Genomic DNA, 12,633 nt, shown 5'->3' on the forward strand with positions numbered 1-12,633 from the left:
CTCTGTTAGCATAGAGACATTGTATGTTATCAAGGCCATGTAATAGGCTGTGGTTCAAACCAAGTTACCAAGCCCTGGCCTCCTGCTTCTTGTTGCAACCTCCATCGCTTATTACCTCCTCCATTGTGCCGGCACAGACACTTGCTTATAGTTGCTTTTATTTTTCAGGTGAATCAGTTCCCTAATCTGATTCACCCTGGGACCACATAGATTAGCAGTGGCACAACAGCAAGGATGGCACCTAGGCAAGAAAGGGTACCTGGGAATGGAGAGTACCTAAGGAGGGGAAAGGGGGACTGCTGAAGTCAGTATTCATCACCTAGGAAAGGTCAGTACAGCCACAGCCTTATTAGCTTCAGGCCCAGAGAAGTACTTCCTGGCAGCCTAACCTTTGCATTTGTAGATCTTGTTTATGGGCAGGGTTCATATTAGTCAAATCGGAGTTGTAATTTTTTGCATCAAATTATCCTTACAAATGGTGAGAATCATGGCAATAGAGCCCTCCTGAATAAGAACCCTGTACGTTGGGAAACAGTGTGCTCTGCAAGTTCTGTGATTTCTGAGAGCCGCTAAGACAAATGTTATTTCAATGTAATTGAAGTTGTATTGTTAAAATACCAGTTAAAATGTCTGGCTACTGGCAGAACAGTGAGACCAAAACAGATCCTAGAGCTGGCTAAACTTTTCAAGTATTTATTCAGTTTTGTAGAACATCATGCACCCCTGCAATGAAATCTGCTTCAAGGGTTCTGTTAGCAACAGCTAATACAGCTGCTTTATAGCCAGGCTGGCTGTGCCTGCGTGAGCTGTAGCACTAAGAATGCCTACAGTGTACATACACTCTCAGTCACAGTGGGAGAAGTTGGTGGGCCAGTATCTGCATTATTTAATGGTAAAGTAGTTGTAATTCTTGTGGACTACCCATGGATTTTGATGTATATGGCAGCAATGCAAGTTTGTGATGGAAATCTCCATTTCTGAGCGTAGATTGTGATTTTAGGGAAGACTGTATCTGTTAAACCCTAGAGATTTTATTGCCTCTTGCTAGTCCACAATAGGCATCATGGCAGCTGATAAACAATTTAGTCAAATGTAGAATCTAAAATTTAATACCTTGTTTTACTTCTTTTGCCCTCCCACTATTGTTTCCTGAAAACAAAGAATATTTTGAAATAATTATTGAATCCACAGCATACTTCTCAGTTTGTCTAGGGAGTTAGTGCTTTGGAAAAGGTTTGGATTAGTGTCTGTATAGGCTGAAGTCCTCTGCGTCTTGTGAAGTCAATTCCAGAAAAGTAACCTTGGACATCTCCTCCTGCCCCTGTATCGCCCTCTCAGTTCTGCAGGTGCATCTATGTGTACAACTATTTGGCTAACTAGACTGGGGAACTAATGCAGGGTGAAAACAAGCCAGCAAAATAGAGTGGTTTTGTTGGGTGGAATTTTTTGATAACCAAGGGCCACTGCCACCAGAAGAACTGCTGATGAAACACTCTTATTCTCATCTAGGATGACTTTGAACCAGGCTATATAGCCCCACAGTTCACATTACCAGATGCTTTGGACAGTGTCTCACTCCTAAATGAAAGATGAAAATAGATACCTTTTCAACACAGAAGTGGCAGCTGTAAGTATTTAAAGGGTAGATATTGGCAACTAAAATGAGCTGCAACTACAAATGAGCTGAAATGGAAGCTAAGTGGATTCTTGCATGGCTAACAGACAAATAGCATTCTTGTACAAAGTGAGTTGCCTTTCCCGGCAGTAAGGCACTCAAGAGTTGTTTCTTGACTGTGTAACAGATGCTGTGCCTCTTCTGTATGCACATAAGATATCAGCATTTAATATCTGGAGGGGGGTTAGTCTGCAGCAAATGCAAGTTGGGGCAATTCAAAATGTGGACAAGAGATCCAATATATTTCATCTTGCAGCAGTTTCTGAGTTAACTGGTTTTAATTGTAAAAGATTATTTTTAAAATAGAACTGCCAGAGGCTAAACTTTACAGATCATTAAAATATAAAGACTTTTTTCCAAATGGTCATCAGTTCCTCTCTTTAAAGAAACTGCTCTACAGTTGCCTACTCCTATGATATTCCTAGGGTTTCCTAGTGAGACTTCACTCCTTTCTTCTAAATCATGGTATTCATTCACTTTGTTTCAGGGTATTAACAGCCATGGTAACCAACTGTCAGTGAGAACCTTGTCCAGTCCCTAGAGTAACAGGAGCCAACAAAAAGGAACATTTTTCTTCCATTTCTTTCCTATGGTTCTCTGATCATTTGCCACAAAAAGCAGATTATTCTGACAGAACCAGGTTAGGGAGTGGCTCCATGTGCAGTCAGACTGGCAGATCTGAGAGGACTGGCAACTACAGATAGTGTGGAGGAGTTCACCTCTTAATACAGATCAGCTGCACGAGTCTGACCATGTCCTCAAGTTCAGTAATGGGCCCTCTCAGATCAAGGCCGGGAAGACAGAAACTCCATTCTCAAGGTGCCTTGTGATACCAGTTCTTCTTTCATAAAAAAAGAGGCCAAATAAATGCTCAGTTTATGGCCCATATGATTTCTGAATTATAAACTTGAAGTTCTGATTGCTCTAGACAGGCAAATGAGCTTGATCCTTTGCTTTACATGGCTATGAGTGAAGCCAAGGTTTGCAGAGAGATCCTCCATACTGGACTGGTCCCAAAGAGCAGAAGGGATGGAAAAATGTAAGGAAGGAGAAGGCAAAGGTTCAGGGGAAAGAATTGAAAGAAAACTTGTTCCAGGGTCCACACTAACCTTTTTTTCAGTACTCTTTGATGCTGCTCCTGAGAATCTACTATTTTCTAAACTAATGAGGTGATGACATCTTCTACAGTATGTTTTCCTGATGAATCCAGGTACTTCTTACAGCTGCTGAGATAGGTGACAGACAAATCAGACATTGCTATCTGTGAACCATATAACATATATCTGGGAAAGCATATAAACTTTTTTACATTATTCACTCTTGAACTTTAAGGCAGAGTGGCAAAAATAATACTGTTGGCTGCGGTCTCCATGTTCCTACCACATCTATATAAAATCTAAATCTAGATAAGATAGAAGCTCCTTTAAAAGGATTTATGCATTTTAGTTTTCATCTGACTCCTGGCTCTATATTTTTGTCTATAGATCAAAAAAACCCAAACATGCAGGATTACCAAGAGTCATTTGAGAGAGGAGGAGCAAACCAAAAATGTCCTTCTGTTCCCTAAAACAAAAGCATATTCTTTGGAATCTCTTTATAGAGATTCTATATAGGGAGCATATACACTGGTCAGTATGTGAAAGGTACTCAGTCTAGTCCCACTGCCCTTCAGAAAATTTACCAGGATCTGGCAGTATTACTGGGGAGGCAGATATGACCTGTAAACAGACTAAGCTTTAGGGATTACCTCCTACCTTATCCCAAAACAAGCACTGTATTATATGGAGTAATAACTCAGCCCTGTATTCATAAAAGTAGGGAATGAGCAGCTGCTTAACAGTTCTTTTCTGAGTGTTACAGAGCCTTTAAAAATCTGTCTATGAATTTTTTCCTACAAATGCCTGTATTGTGTAATCTGGTTTGGGGATAGGCAAGCATACAGGATCGTGGAAGTTTGTAAATTTATATGTGGTTATAAAATAGTCTGCATATTTTAATTTTTAATTTTCCAATAAACTGCAAGAGACAGTAACAACAAGCTTGTTCATACAAAAGCAGTATGCAACTGCAACAGTATCTGGGGTGGGAGGGAGAAGGAGAGACCCCCTTGAAGACTAAGCACAGTGAGCTTATTATAATGTGATCTTAACTGTGTGTGACCCTTTTTAAGTGGATATCTCCTTGGTCCTCATAACACAAGTCTGAACTATAGGTAGATGTTCTTTTTTTGGAAGAAAAGGGCAACGTCATGTAGTTTGTGCACAGACAAAATGCCAGCTGAACTGTGAGGTCTGAATACATAACATTGAGAGATGTGACCCTTTAAAAATTGTGAAATTTTAATAAGAACGGTCTCTACCACACAAACCCTGTGTAAACAAGCCCAGTTTTGCACATTTAGTAAATGTGCTGTAATATGGATTTGCAAAGAAGCAGCCAAAAGTGCATATTTGCAAAGAAGTCACTGAATTCTCCTCAGACTATTTAAATGACACCCCTATGGTTTCAGTTTAAAAGAGAGTTTTATTATTTAAAGGACAAGTCTTGTTGCCATCTTTAACTGACATCTTTTTGCTTTCCAAGAATTCTCCTTTAATTGGCTGCCTAGATAAGTAGCAGAAATATCTTATGCTCAGACAGGATGGCTGCTGTAGTTTGATGAACACCTTTTCTCATGTCAGTGCTCCTCAATCCCCAGCTGTTCATTCCCCACGTCTTTGTCACTGTCTCAGTAGTGTCAGTACAATTGTTTACAGGATTTTGTGCTAAAACAGAGTAGGGAATTGATACAGGTTAAAAACAACCTCTTCTCCACACCCCTTCCACCAACCCTCCAAACAGTTGTTTGGGGGCAACAAGGGAGAAAGAAAAGGAAGGGAACAAGGAGCCTGGAGGCACGGGTGGTTTAAGTCAGTGCTGCTGATAAAAGCAGTATTTATCAGACTATGTCCTGTAGATTTAGCAACGTGGTTGACTTGGATGTGTGTGACATTAGAAATGTTAAAGACTTCCCAGTAAAGCTAGTCAAAGGAAGTATAAACCATATCCATTTGTTTCAGCAAAAAAATACCTGATCTGTCAAAAGGGAGAACTGCCATTATGAAAGTGATGTGCTGTTTCTCTAGCTACCCTTGGTGAGATAGAGCAGTCTGCTGGAGCTACAGCATGAAAGTTTATATGCATATGTACACCAGAGCCTGCCCCTGCAAATATGTGTATTTGTCACGTAAAGATGTAAAGCTGTTGTTAAAAAAATTTCAACAAGTCTAAGTAATTTAAATGTTCAGGTTCCATTTTCAGAACTAATATTGGGGACTATATCCCACTGACTTATAATGAAAGACTGATAAATTTCTAAGTAATTTTTAAAATGAAATTTAGGTTTTGGAAGTAACTTATCTGCTGTAGACAATTTACTCCATCCATAGCTAAGACCCTAGTCCTACTGCTGTGTATAGCCAAGCTTCATTTCAAGGCACTGCCGTAAGAACTTGGTGTTTGTCAGATTTATTATTCAAGTTAATTAAAAGAGGCATTTTTGATTTAGCGTTATGTAACTAAAAAATGAGAAGCTGTCTTTCAAGTTGAATATGTGGGGATTTTTTTAACTTGTAAAATGAAAACAGTGATTTCTTCTTTAACTGCATGCAACTTCCTAGTTTTTACCAAAACTTTATTTTACCATCTCATTGTCTCTTTTAGTAACAAGAGGCAAAGTCAGTTTACATAGGATAAGAGTTTCTCTGTAATCTTCTATTTTTAGAACTGAACTTTTTCCCCACAACTCTTGAAGACAAAACACCATGTGAGAAGTTGACTACTCTCATCATATTCCAGCTGAGAACAGAAATAAAAGTGCCAGCAACATCACAAATAAGCCTTTTTCTCACGAGACTTACAGCACATTTTTTTCTGACAGAAAGTGTTCAGATGAATTTCCAAACTCTTAGATGTTTATCTGAACTATACCCACATTTTTTAACCTTTTGTAGCTTTTACATCTGAGACTAAAAAACGTATTCATCAGGGCCATGGCTTAGAGCAACAATCATCCCTAGTAGATAGATTGTTTGTTTTCAGAGGTACTGGTATGAATTGTGGGCAGGGGGATAAATTGATGAATTGTCTAAGTGCTTTAAAGATTCTCTCTTACTTGAAGTAAGTTTCAGTCTGTTTTTCTTGATGATTTACTATTGCATATCACTTATTCCTGACAATGATCCTTTGAAGTGATTATTTTTCTCTTTACTGAATACAAAATGTATCTCTAAAACTAAAGTTAATAAGAGAAAATCCTATAGCAAATAATTCAATAGCCCTGTCTTTATCACTTGCAATAAACCTCAATATGTACTTTTCAGACTTACTTTCTCCAAGTTTCACTATTGATCAGCCTCATCACAGGTTTTCTTCTGAAGTCACTCTACAGCAATGTATGCACAGCATTTATCCTTGAGATACCATCTGTTCATTTATGTACTTGTTCACAGGTTTTTTTACTGACATTTGTAAAGAACATTGATACAACTGCAATGTATTAGAGTGTTTCTCTCCAACTATTGCCCCTTGTGGGCATGCACGGTGACTAGCACTGCTCTTGCACTTTTGTCTCATGACACAAAGCATTTGGCAGCAGTACTAACTTAAGATATCCTTGGTCTGTGTTGCTTATTGCAGCCACTACACCATCCCTGAACAGTTGTGCTGACACAGCTTTTTGTGGGGCTGCACTTGGATCAGATCAGGGAACTTATCTGACCTGAACAATCCTCCCCCACTTCCCCCAAATAAAGAATGAAGCTGGGTCAGTTCCCTTGGTCTGGCTCACAGGGTGGTCTCATAAAGGGTTGTGCCAAAACAGCTGAGCAGATGGCATGCTTCTATGGTGCAGAGGGAAGGAAGAAACCATTACGCTGGTATTGCCTAACACCATATTCTTATTAGTCTCAAAGTACAAACAGATGTAAATATTAATTTCCTAGTACTTGTTGTAACTGCAATTTACCTTAATGGCTAGGTTGCTGATTTTAAGTATAAATGAGTAAAGGAGGGGGGTTGAGACTTAGCAGATATAATTTATCATGTAGCCTAAATTAATTTATTTATTCAAATTGATTAAAATGTTGTTAGAGAAAGATCTATACTTAATATACCCAGTGGGCATTAATGGCAGTCTGACTAACTGGTGCGGATCAAAGCGTTGCTTCTTTTGCTAATTATTCTTTAATGGCTAAGTTAATATCATCTTTGTTATCTGGCACAGTAAAGATACGTGTTTAAAACAGCAACAAAGTTCCTGCAAATGGGGTCAGGTCTGGCTCTGTTCCCTAGGTTAGAGTGTGCTCTGGCATTCAGTCAAATTGAACCAGTCCCAGTGGTTTCTGTATTGTACCTGACTTGGGCTGGCTTTTCCTGCAAGTCTTGTAGGTCAGAAACCTGTGTTTGTGCTTTTGCTACCCTGCGTTCATTCTCCATAGATTGTTCTTTGATCCAGCCTGCAGATACCCCATGTTTTAAAAGGTTTTTTTTGTCCTCTCTTTACACTTTGGCACAAGGCAAGCAATCAACAATTTATGTTGAAGCAGCAGGTTCATCGTTATCAGTACCTTATTTTTTTGAAACTGGGTATGTTCAGTTGGTACAAATTACTCTTTTTTGGTTTTGGGTTTTTTTTTTTAATGGAGAAGGTGTGTAGAAGGCACAACAACAGAGGAACAGGAAAGGGCTATATGCAAAGCCCTGTCTTTCAGACGTCTGTTGTGGCCTCATTTCAAAATAGGTGCATGATGAGAGAGCTCTGGTACACACCCACAAGATACCTCAGAGAACTGGCGCTGGGGCATAGGCAGGTGCGTTGTTGGTGAAGAAAACTAAGGCGATAATGTTACGACCAAGATACAGGCTCCATCCCAATTTTCAAAGGGAGTTAAGGAAGATCTGCTGTTTAAGCTGTGTGGGCTAACATGGCTTATTTTAACTGTAACTGAAAAGGGCATGTTCGCTGCTTCCCTGTGTAAGCTGTGTAGGTGGCTGGGAGAGGTAACCTCTTCACCGAACCCAGCAGCAATCAGACCGGGACATGCATCCATAGCCTCAGAGACAAAGGTGGCAGGCTGAGCTGAGCTGAAAAAACCCGCTGCTTCCAAAAGAAAGTGATTCCATTCCCACCTTATACTGCCCCAGGCAGAATATTAACACGGGAAAAGTGAGTGAGACGTTTCCATCTGGTTTAGTGAGTTAAGTCAGTTCTCTGAGGGTCATACGAGAGAAAGCATGCAGAAACCCTCCTTTCTGTAACAGGCAAGTGTTAGACTGGTGCAGCTATCTCACTGCACCTTTACTCTGTTGGTTCTAGCTAACAATTTATAACAAGTCATGCGGGGTGATTTGTGACTTGCTGCTGAAAGATGTTACTGTTCCCTTGTCAGAAGTACCAGATTTAGTGAAGTTTCATCTGTTTAATTTACTAGCTGCCATATTAGTGGAACCTGAAGCTAATTATAGTTTAAATCACTATTTAGACTGTGAACTATGGGGCTTATATAAAGATGGTTAGCCACTGACTGTTGAACAGCTGATGGTCCCAGGGGTTCTCTAGGACCTTATATCAAACCTGCATGAAACGGAGCTAGCTGAGGTCCCTCCCTTGTGCCACTCATGCTACCATATAATGAGCCAGTTCAGGGAACTGAGACAAAAAGTTGCTTTCTTTGGAGAGCTAGTTTTTAACTGGCTCAAATCCCTGAGCTGACTTACTGCACAGTGCTCACATCAGCACAAATCACTGAGCAGCTAAGGGCAGGGTGGAGGGCCAGGCTATGGCAACTGTAAATTAGGTTGGCTTAAGGTGTATAGAAATAGACCCTAAACTGAAGCAGAAAAAATACGAAAACTTCCCTTTAAGAATACTGTTTTTCTTGAGTGATTGAGCCACTACCAAGAAATGCAGATACTAAGTACAAAGGAATTTAAATCCTACACAATTCTAATTTAATTTTTAATTTTGAGTCCTATTTGGACCAGTTATGTTAAAAGTATTGAAGTAGATTTCCCAAAAAGGAATTATTCCCACCCTTTTGTTTAAATACCTGTCATTCTGGTGATTTTATAGGTTAATTAGTTCATTTTCTGAAATGTATTTCTGGGATATTTTCCTTTTAACTACTTTGACCCATAACCTCATGTTCTGAGAGTTACTTAACCTTTGGTCTTGTACAGTTTACTGGCAACCATTCTTTTCCTTTTAGGATCTTTTTTATTTGTGATTCTCTTAGCAATATAAACCACATACAGTTACTATTTCCTATCGTGAAGCCTAACACAGTGAATTGATGTTACATTTAATTAACAGAAGAGTTTTAGATATTTCACAAAGTTATTGACACCATCAACGCTGTACATTAATACCAAATGTTTGACATAATTTACTGTAGTAAGAGATTGTAATTCCAGATTAAAATCATACTTAAAAGATGGATCATATTTATTTTCCAGCTAAAGGACTGTTATAGGAAAGAGTTAACATTGCTTGGATATACTATATGAAGTTCTATGCCTTAACAAGTTTGGATTTCTTTCAAGTTTTACTCTAACATTTCTTGGCTTACAATTGTTTTCTACTCTAATTTTAAAGCTTAATTTTAATCTTTTACAATCAATTTTATAACAGCCTCGGTATAATTTGTTAGGGCTTTCCCAATGAGAAAAAGACCAAGAAATCCAGTAAGACTGTTTTTAATACTCTGAAGGTGTATAAATACCGATGTTGAAACTATTTTTAGTTTGATCTTTTGTCTGATTCACTGGTACATACCAGTTGTTTTGTACCAAGCACAGTCAGAGCCTGGTAGCCAGTTGAACTGGGTTTACAACTTTGGAAGCTGCTAGACGAATAACTTTCATGTACTGTCTTGACTGGAAAAGATTCATTTCCAGTTTATGGTCCTACTGTAGCAGACACACCCCTCCCTTTGTGATAATAAATATGAAACAGTATTCTGTGATATGGATCTTTAATATATTGACTGTTTTTGGAAGGTGCCACTGTAAAAATTTTAAATGCATAAAATACACTTTTTCTTAATATAGATAAAACTTGAGCAAGCAGTTTCCCATTTGGTGCCTCTGGTGCTTTAGAAGGCTTTTCCTTTTAATGTTTCTTGAACAACTGTGTAAACCCAGAGGATTAGAGTCTGCCTGCAGGAGAGCACCAAGAAGGGCAGCTGTTGTTCTCTTCAGCATTTTTTGCTGAGCAAAAGCATGGCAAAGCCATCAGGACAGCTTAATGCTACTACATGCTAAAAAAGTCATACATTATAGTGATTGTGGGTACATACAGTCCTGCTGACTACTTCCTGCTGAATCCCTGCCCAGCAGAAACCACTTCATGGCTGATTGATTGTTTCTTCTTTTTTAATTGAGCAAAACTTGAGAAGATGTGTATGTTTTAATTCAAATGGAAAACTAAGTAGCAGATACCAGAGACCTCGCCTTTTCTTGTCTGTGAGTACATCTGGTTTAGCAAGAGGATTTATTAAGTTGATGAAGAAATTTTCATGAAAGTACTAGCACTTCCCTGTATTTTATAATTTTATGTTAGTTTATAAATATTAAAATATTATTTCAAAAAATAACTTAGTTCCCTCATTTTGTTTAGAAACCTGTCATTTTGGTGGTCTTATGGGTTAATTCATTCCTTTTTTTCAGCTGTATTTGTGAGGTATTTTCACTTTAAGTACTTCAACCCATAAACTCCTGCTCGGAGAGGAACTTAACCAAATGCATATTACCACTAAGCACACTATTGCTAAAACACATGTTATTCTTCAGGATCCTCCCCTTGATTAAAATCTTTTTCTTTATGTGCCTTGAGAAAACATTTTGGACTGTTCAGTTGCAGTTTGGTTTTATTTAAATAGGAAATAGGCTGATATCTATTATCACCAGCTAGCCTGCCACGAACATCTATTTACAGTGACAGTGTTGCAGTCATACTACTGTAATCTTTTGAAAATGTGTCCTTTGTTGTCTGACCTTGGATTTCAGTCTGATACCCTCTATTCCTGCTGTCTCAATGGCTGACCAGGTAAGAGTCTGAATATATGGCACCTATTTGCATTAGTTTACTTGCTGTGGTTCTGTGGAGGGCACTGTCAGTGGTGCCTACCTGTAAGTGTATTTACTCATCTCCTTACATTACTCTCCTTTTATCTTTCTCTTCTAGATGTTTACATTAAAACCCTTGTATCTAGAGTCTACCTATTTTCTTTTTTTATAACAGGATAAAAGTTAGATGCCATATCAGCAGTAGATATTTTACGTCAAAAAATTGTCCATCTTTTTGATAATGTTTTGCTTGGCTTTTAGTCTATAAAAATAGAAAGAGTAAAGGGAGACAGAATAGGCAAAACAATAGTCTTCAAGCTTTTTTAACTTGTAATTAGATGAATTCCCAGTTGGAATATTGTTCTTGCTGTTTTCTTGATTATTCTTTTTCTTTCTCAAATGGTCATCAAACTCTCTTTTTTTGTGAATTTCCCCCCATTGTATTATCTTTATCAAAAACATATCTTTAAAACCTCATTATGTCCCTATGAAAGAACCCTTTACTCTGTGCCAGGTAATAGTTCTGACTTTTTTTAGATCTTCAGGGGGGTTGCATTCTTTTTCATCCAGATATTTGTTTCACAGCAGTCATTGCTAAAACTCTGGTTTGTTTTAGTCTTCCATCTGTGGAAAAGGCCTTGAAGATGGTTTGCATATGGCATATATTGCATATATGGCATCTTCTTATCTTCAGGATATTGGTTGAAGCTGTATCAAATCAGTTCTGATCAGAATCTGTTTCCAACCAATAGTTTAGCAGTGTTAGTCTGCAGGTATCAATATAAAAAAGACACCTCCGTCTTTGGTATCCTTTTTGCAAATGTCAGTCTCCCTACTATGGAGTGAAGATCACTGTAGTGTACTCACTGGAGTTCACAATGTAGGGCACTGGTCTGTTTATAATTTGCTGCCTAAACTGGGTTTTGTGCTAATTACTTTTCTTTGGCGATGTCAATCCAGCATCTTTTACAAACCTTGTCTCCCTCTTGGTTTTAAGGAACTTAATTTTTCAAGGACAAAACATCATTTTGCTGTGTTTCTGCTACCTCGTGGATGTTACATGTGTAGTATATAGAGGTTTTCAAATATATTTTTTCGTCTTCCATTCTGCTTTCTCCCTAAATAGCTTTTAACTTTAATATAGCGCCTTTCATTTAGGGATATTAAACTACTTGTTACCAATCACTTACCTTTATCATGGAGGTGACTTGTTTCCATTACCTTATATTCTTTGCCTCGCTATTGTTACTACCATTCTGGATGTAACTACTATGACATTTTTGCCTAACAATGACAGAAACTAGATGCAATTGACAAGATGAGAGAGTAGCCTGCATGCTGAGCAATTTTCTAATGTTACATTTTGCAATTTTTGGCTGCTTTCTGATCAATCAACAGATTGTGAACTTTGGTATCAGCAAATGCTTTATAAAAAAATCAAACTGAATAAGAATAAAAATTAATAGTTACCTTTTTTATCAGTAACCAGTGCAGTCTTGAATGCTTTAAATGTAAACTAGATAATATTTTAAGTGACAAAGGCACATAACATATTGTACACATAATCATATATTCGGTCTGTCAAACCCAAGCAATTTTAATGCCTCAAAAGGACATTATGCAATGAAGTACATGAGAAAAAAGATTTTGACCACTCAAAAGTCTGTATCATGCTTTAGAATGGATGTATTCTTTATTTTAACATGAATCACTGTTAATGTCATGATTCATACAATTGTTTCGGACAAATTTTTTTTTTAATGGGAAGATAATCTATTTAAGTTTGGTAAGAATTATTTACTGATCAAATGATGACATAATGCTGAATTAACAACTTTAGCCTTTTCTCTTAC

The sequence above is a fragment of the Haliaeetus albicilla genome, chromosome 10, assembly GCF_947461875.1.
Source record: "Haliaeetus albicilla chromosome 10, bHalAlb1.1, whole genome shotgun sequence".
NCBI lineage: Eukaryota > Metazoa > Chordata > Aves > Accipitriformes > Accipitridae > Haliaeetus > Haliaeetus albicilla.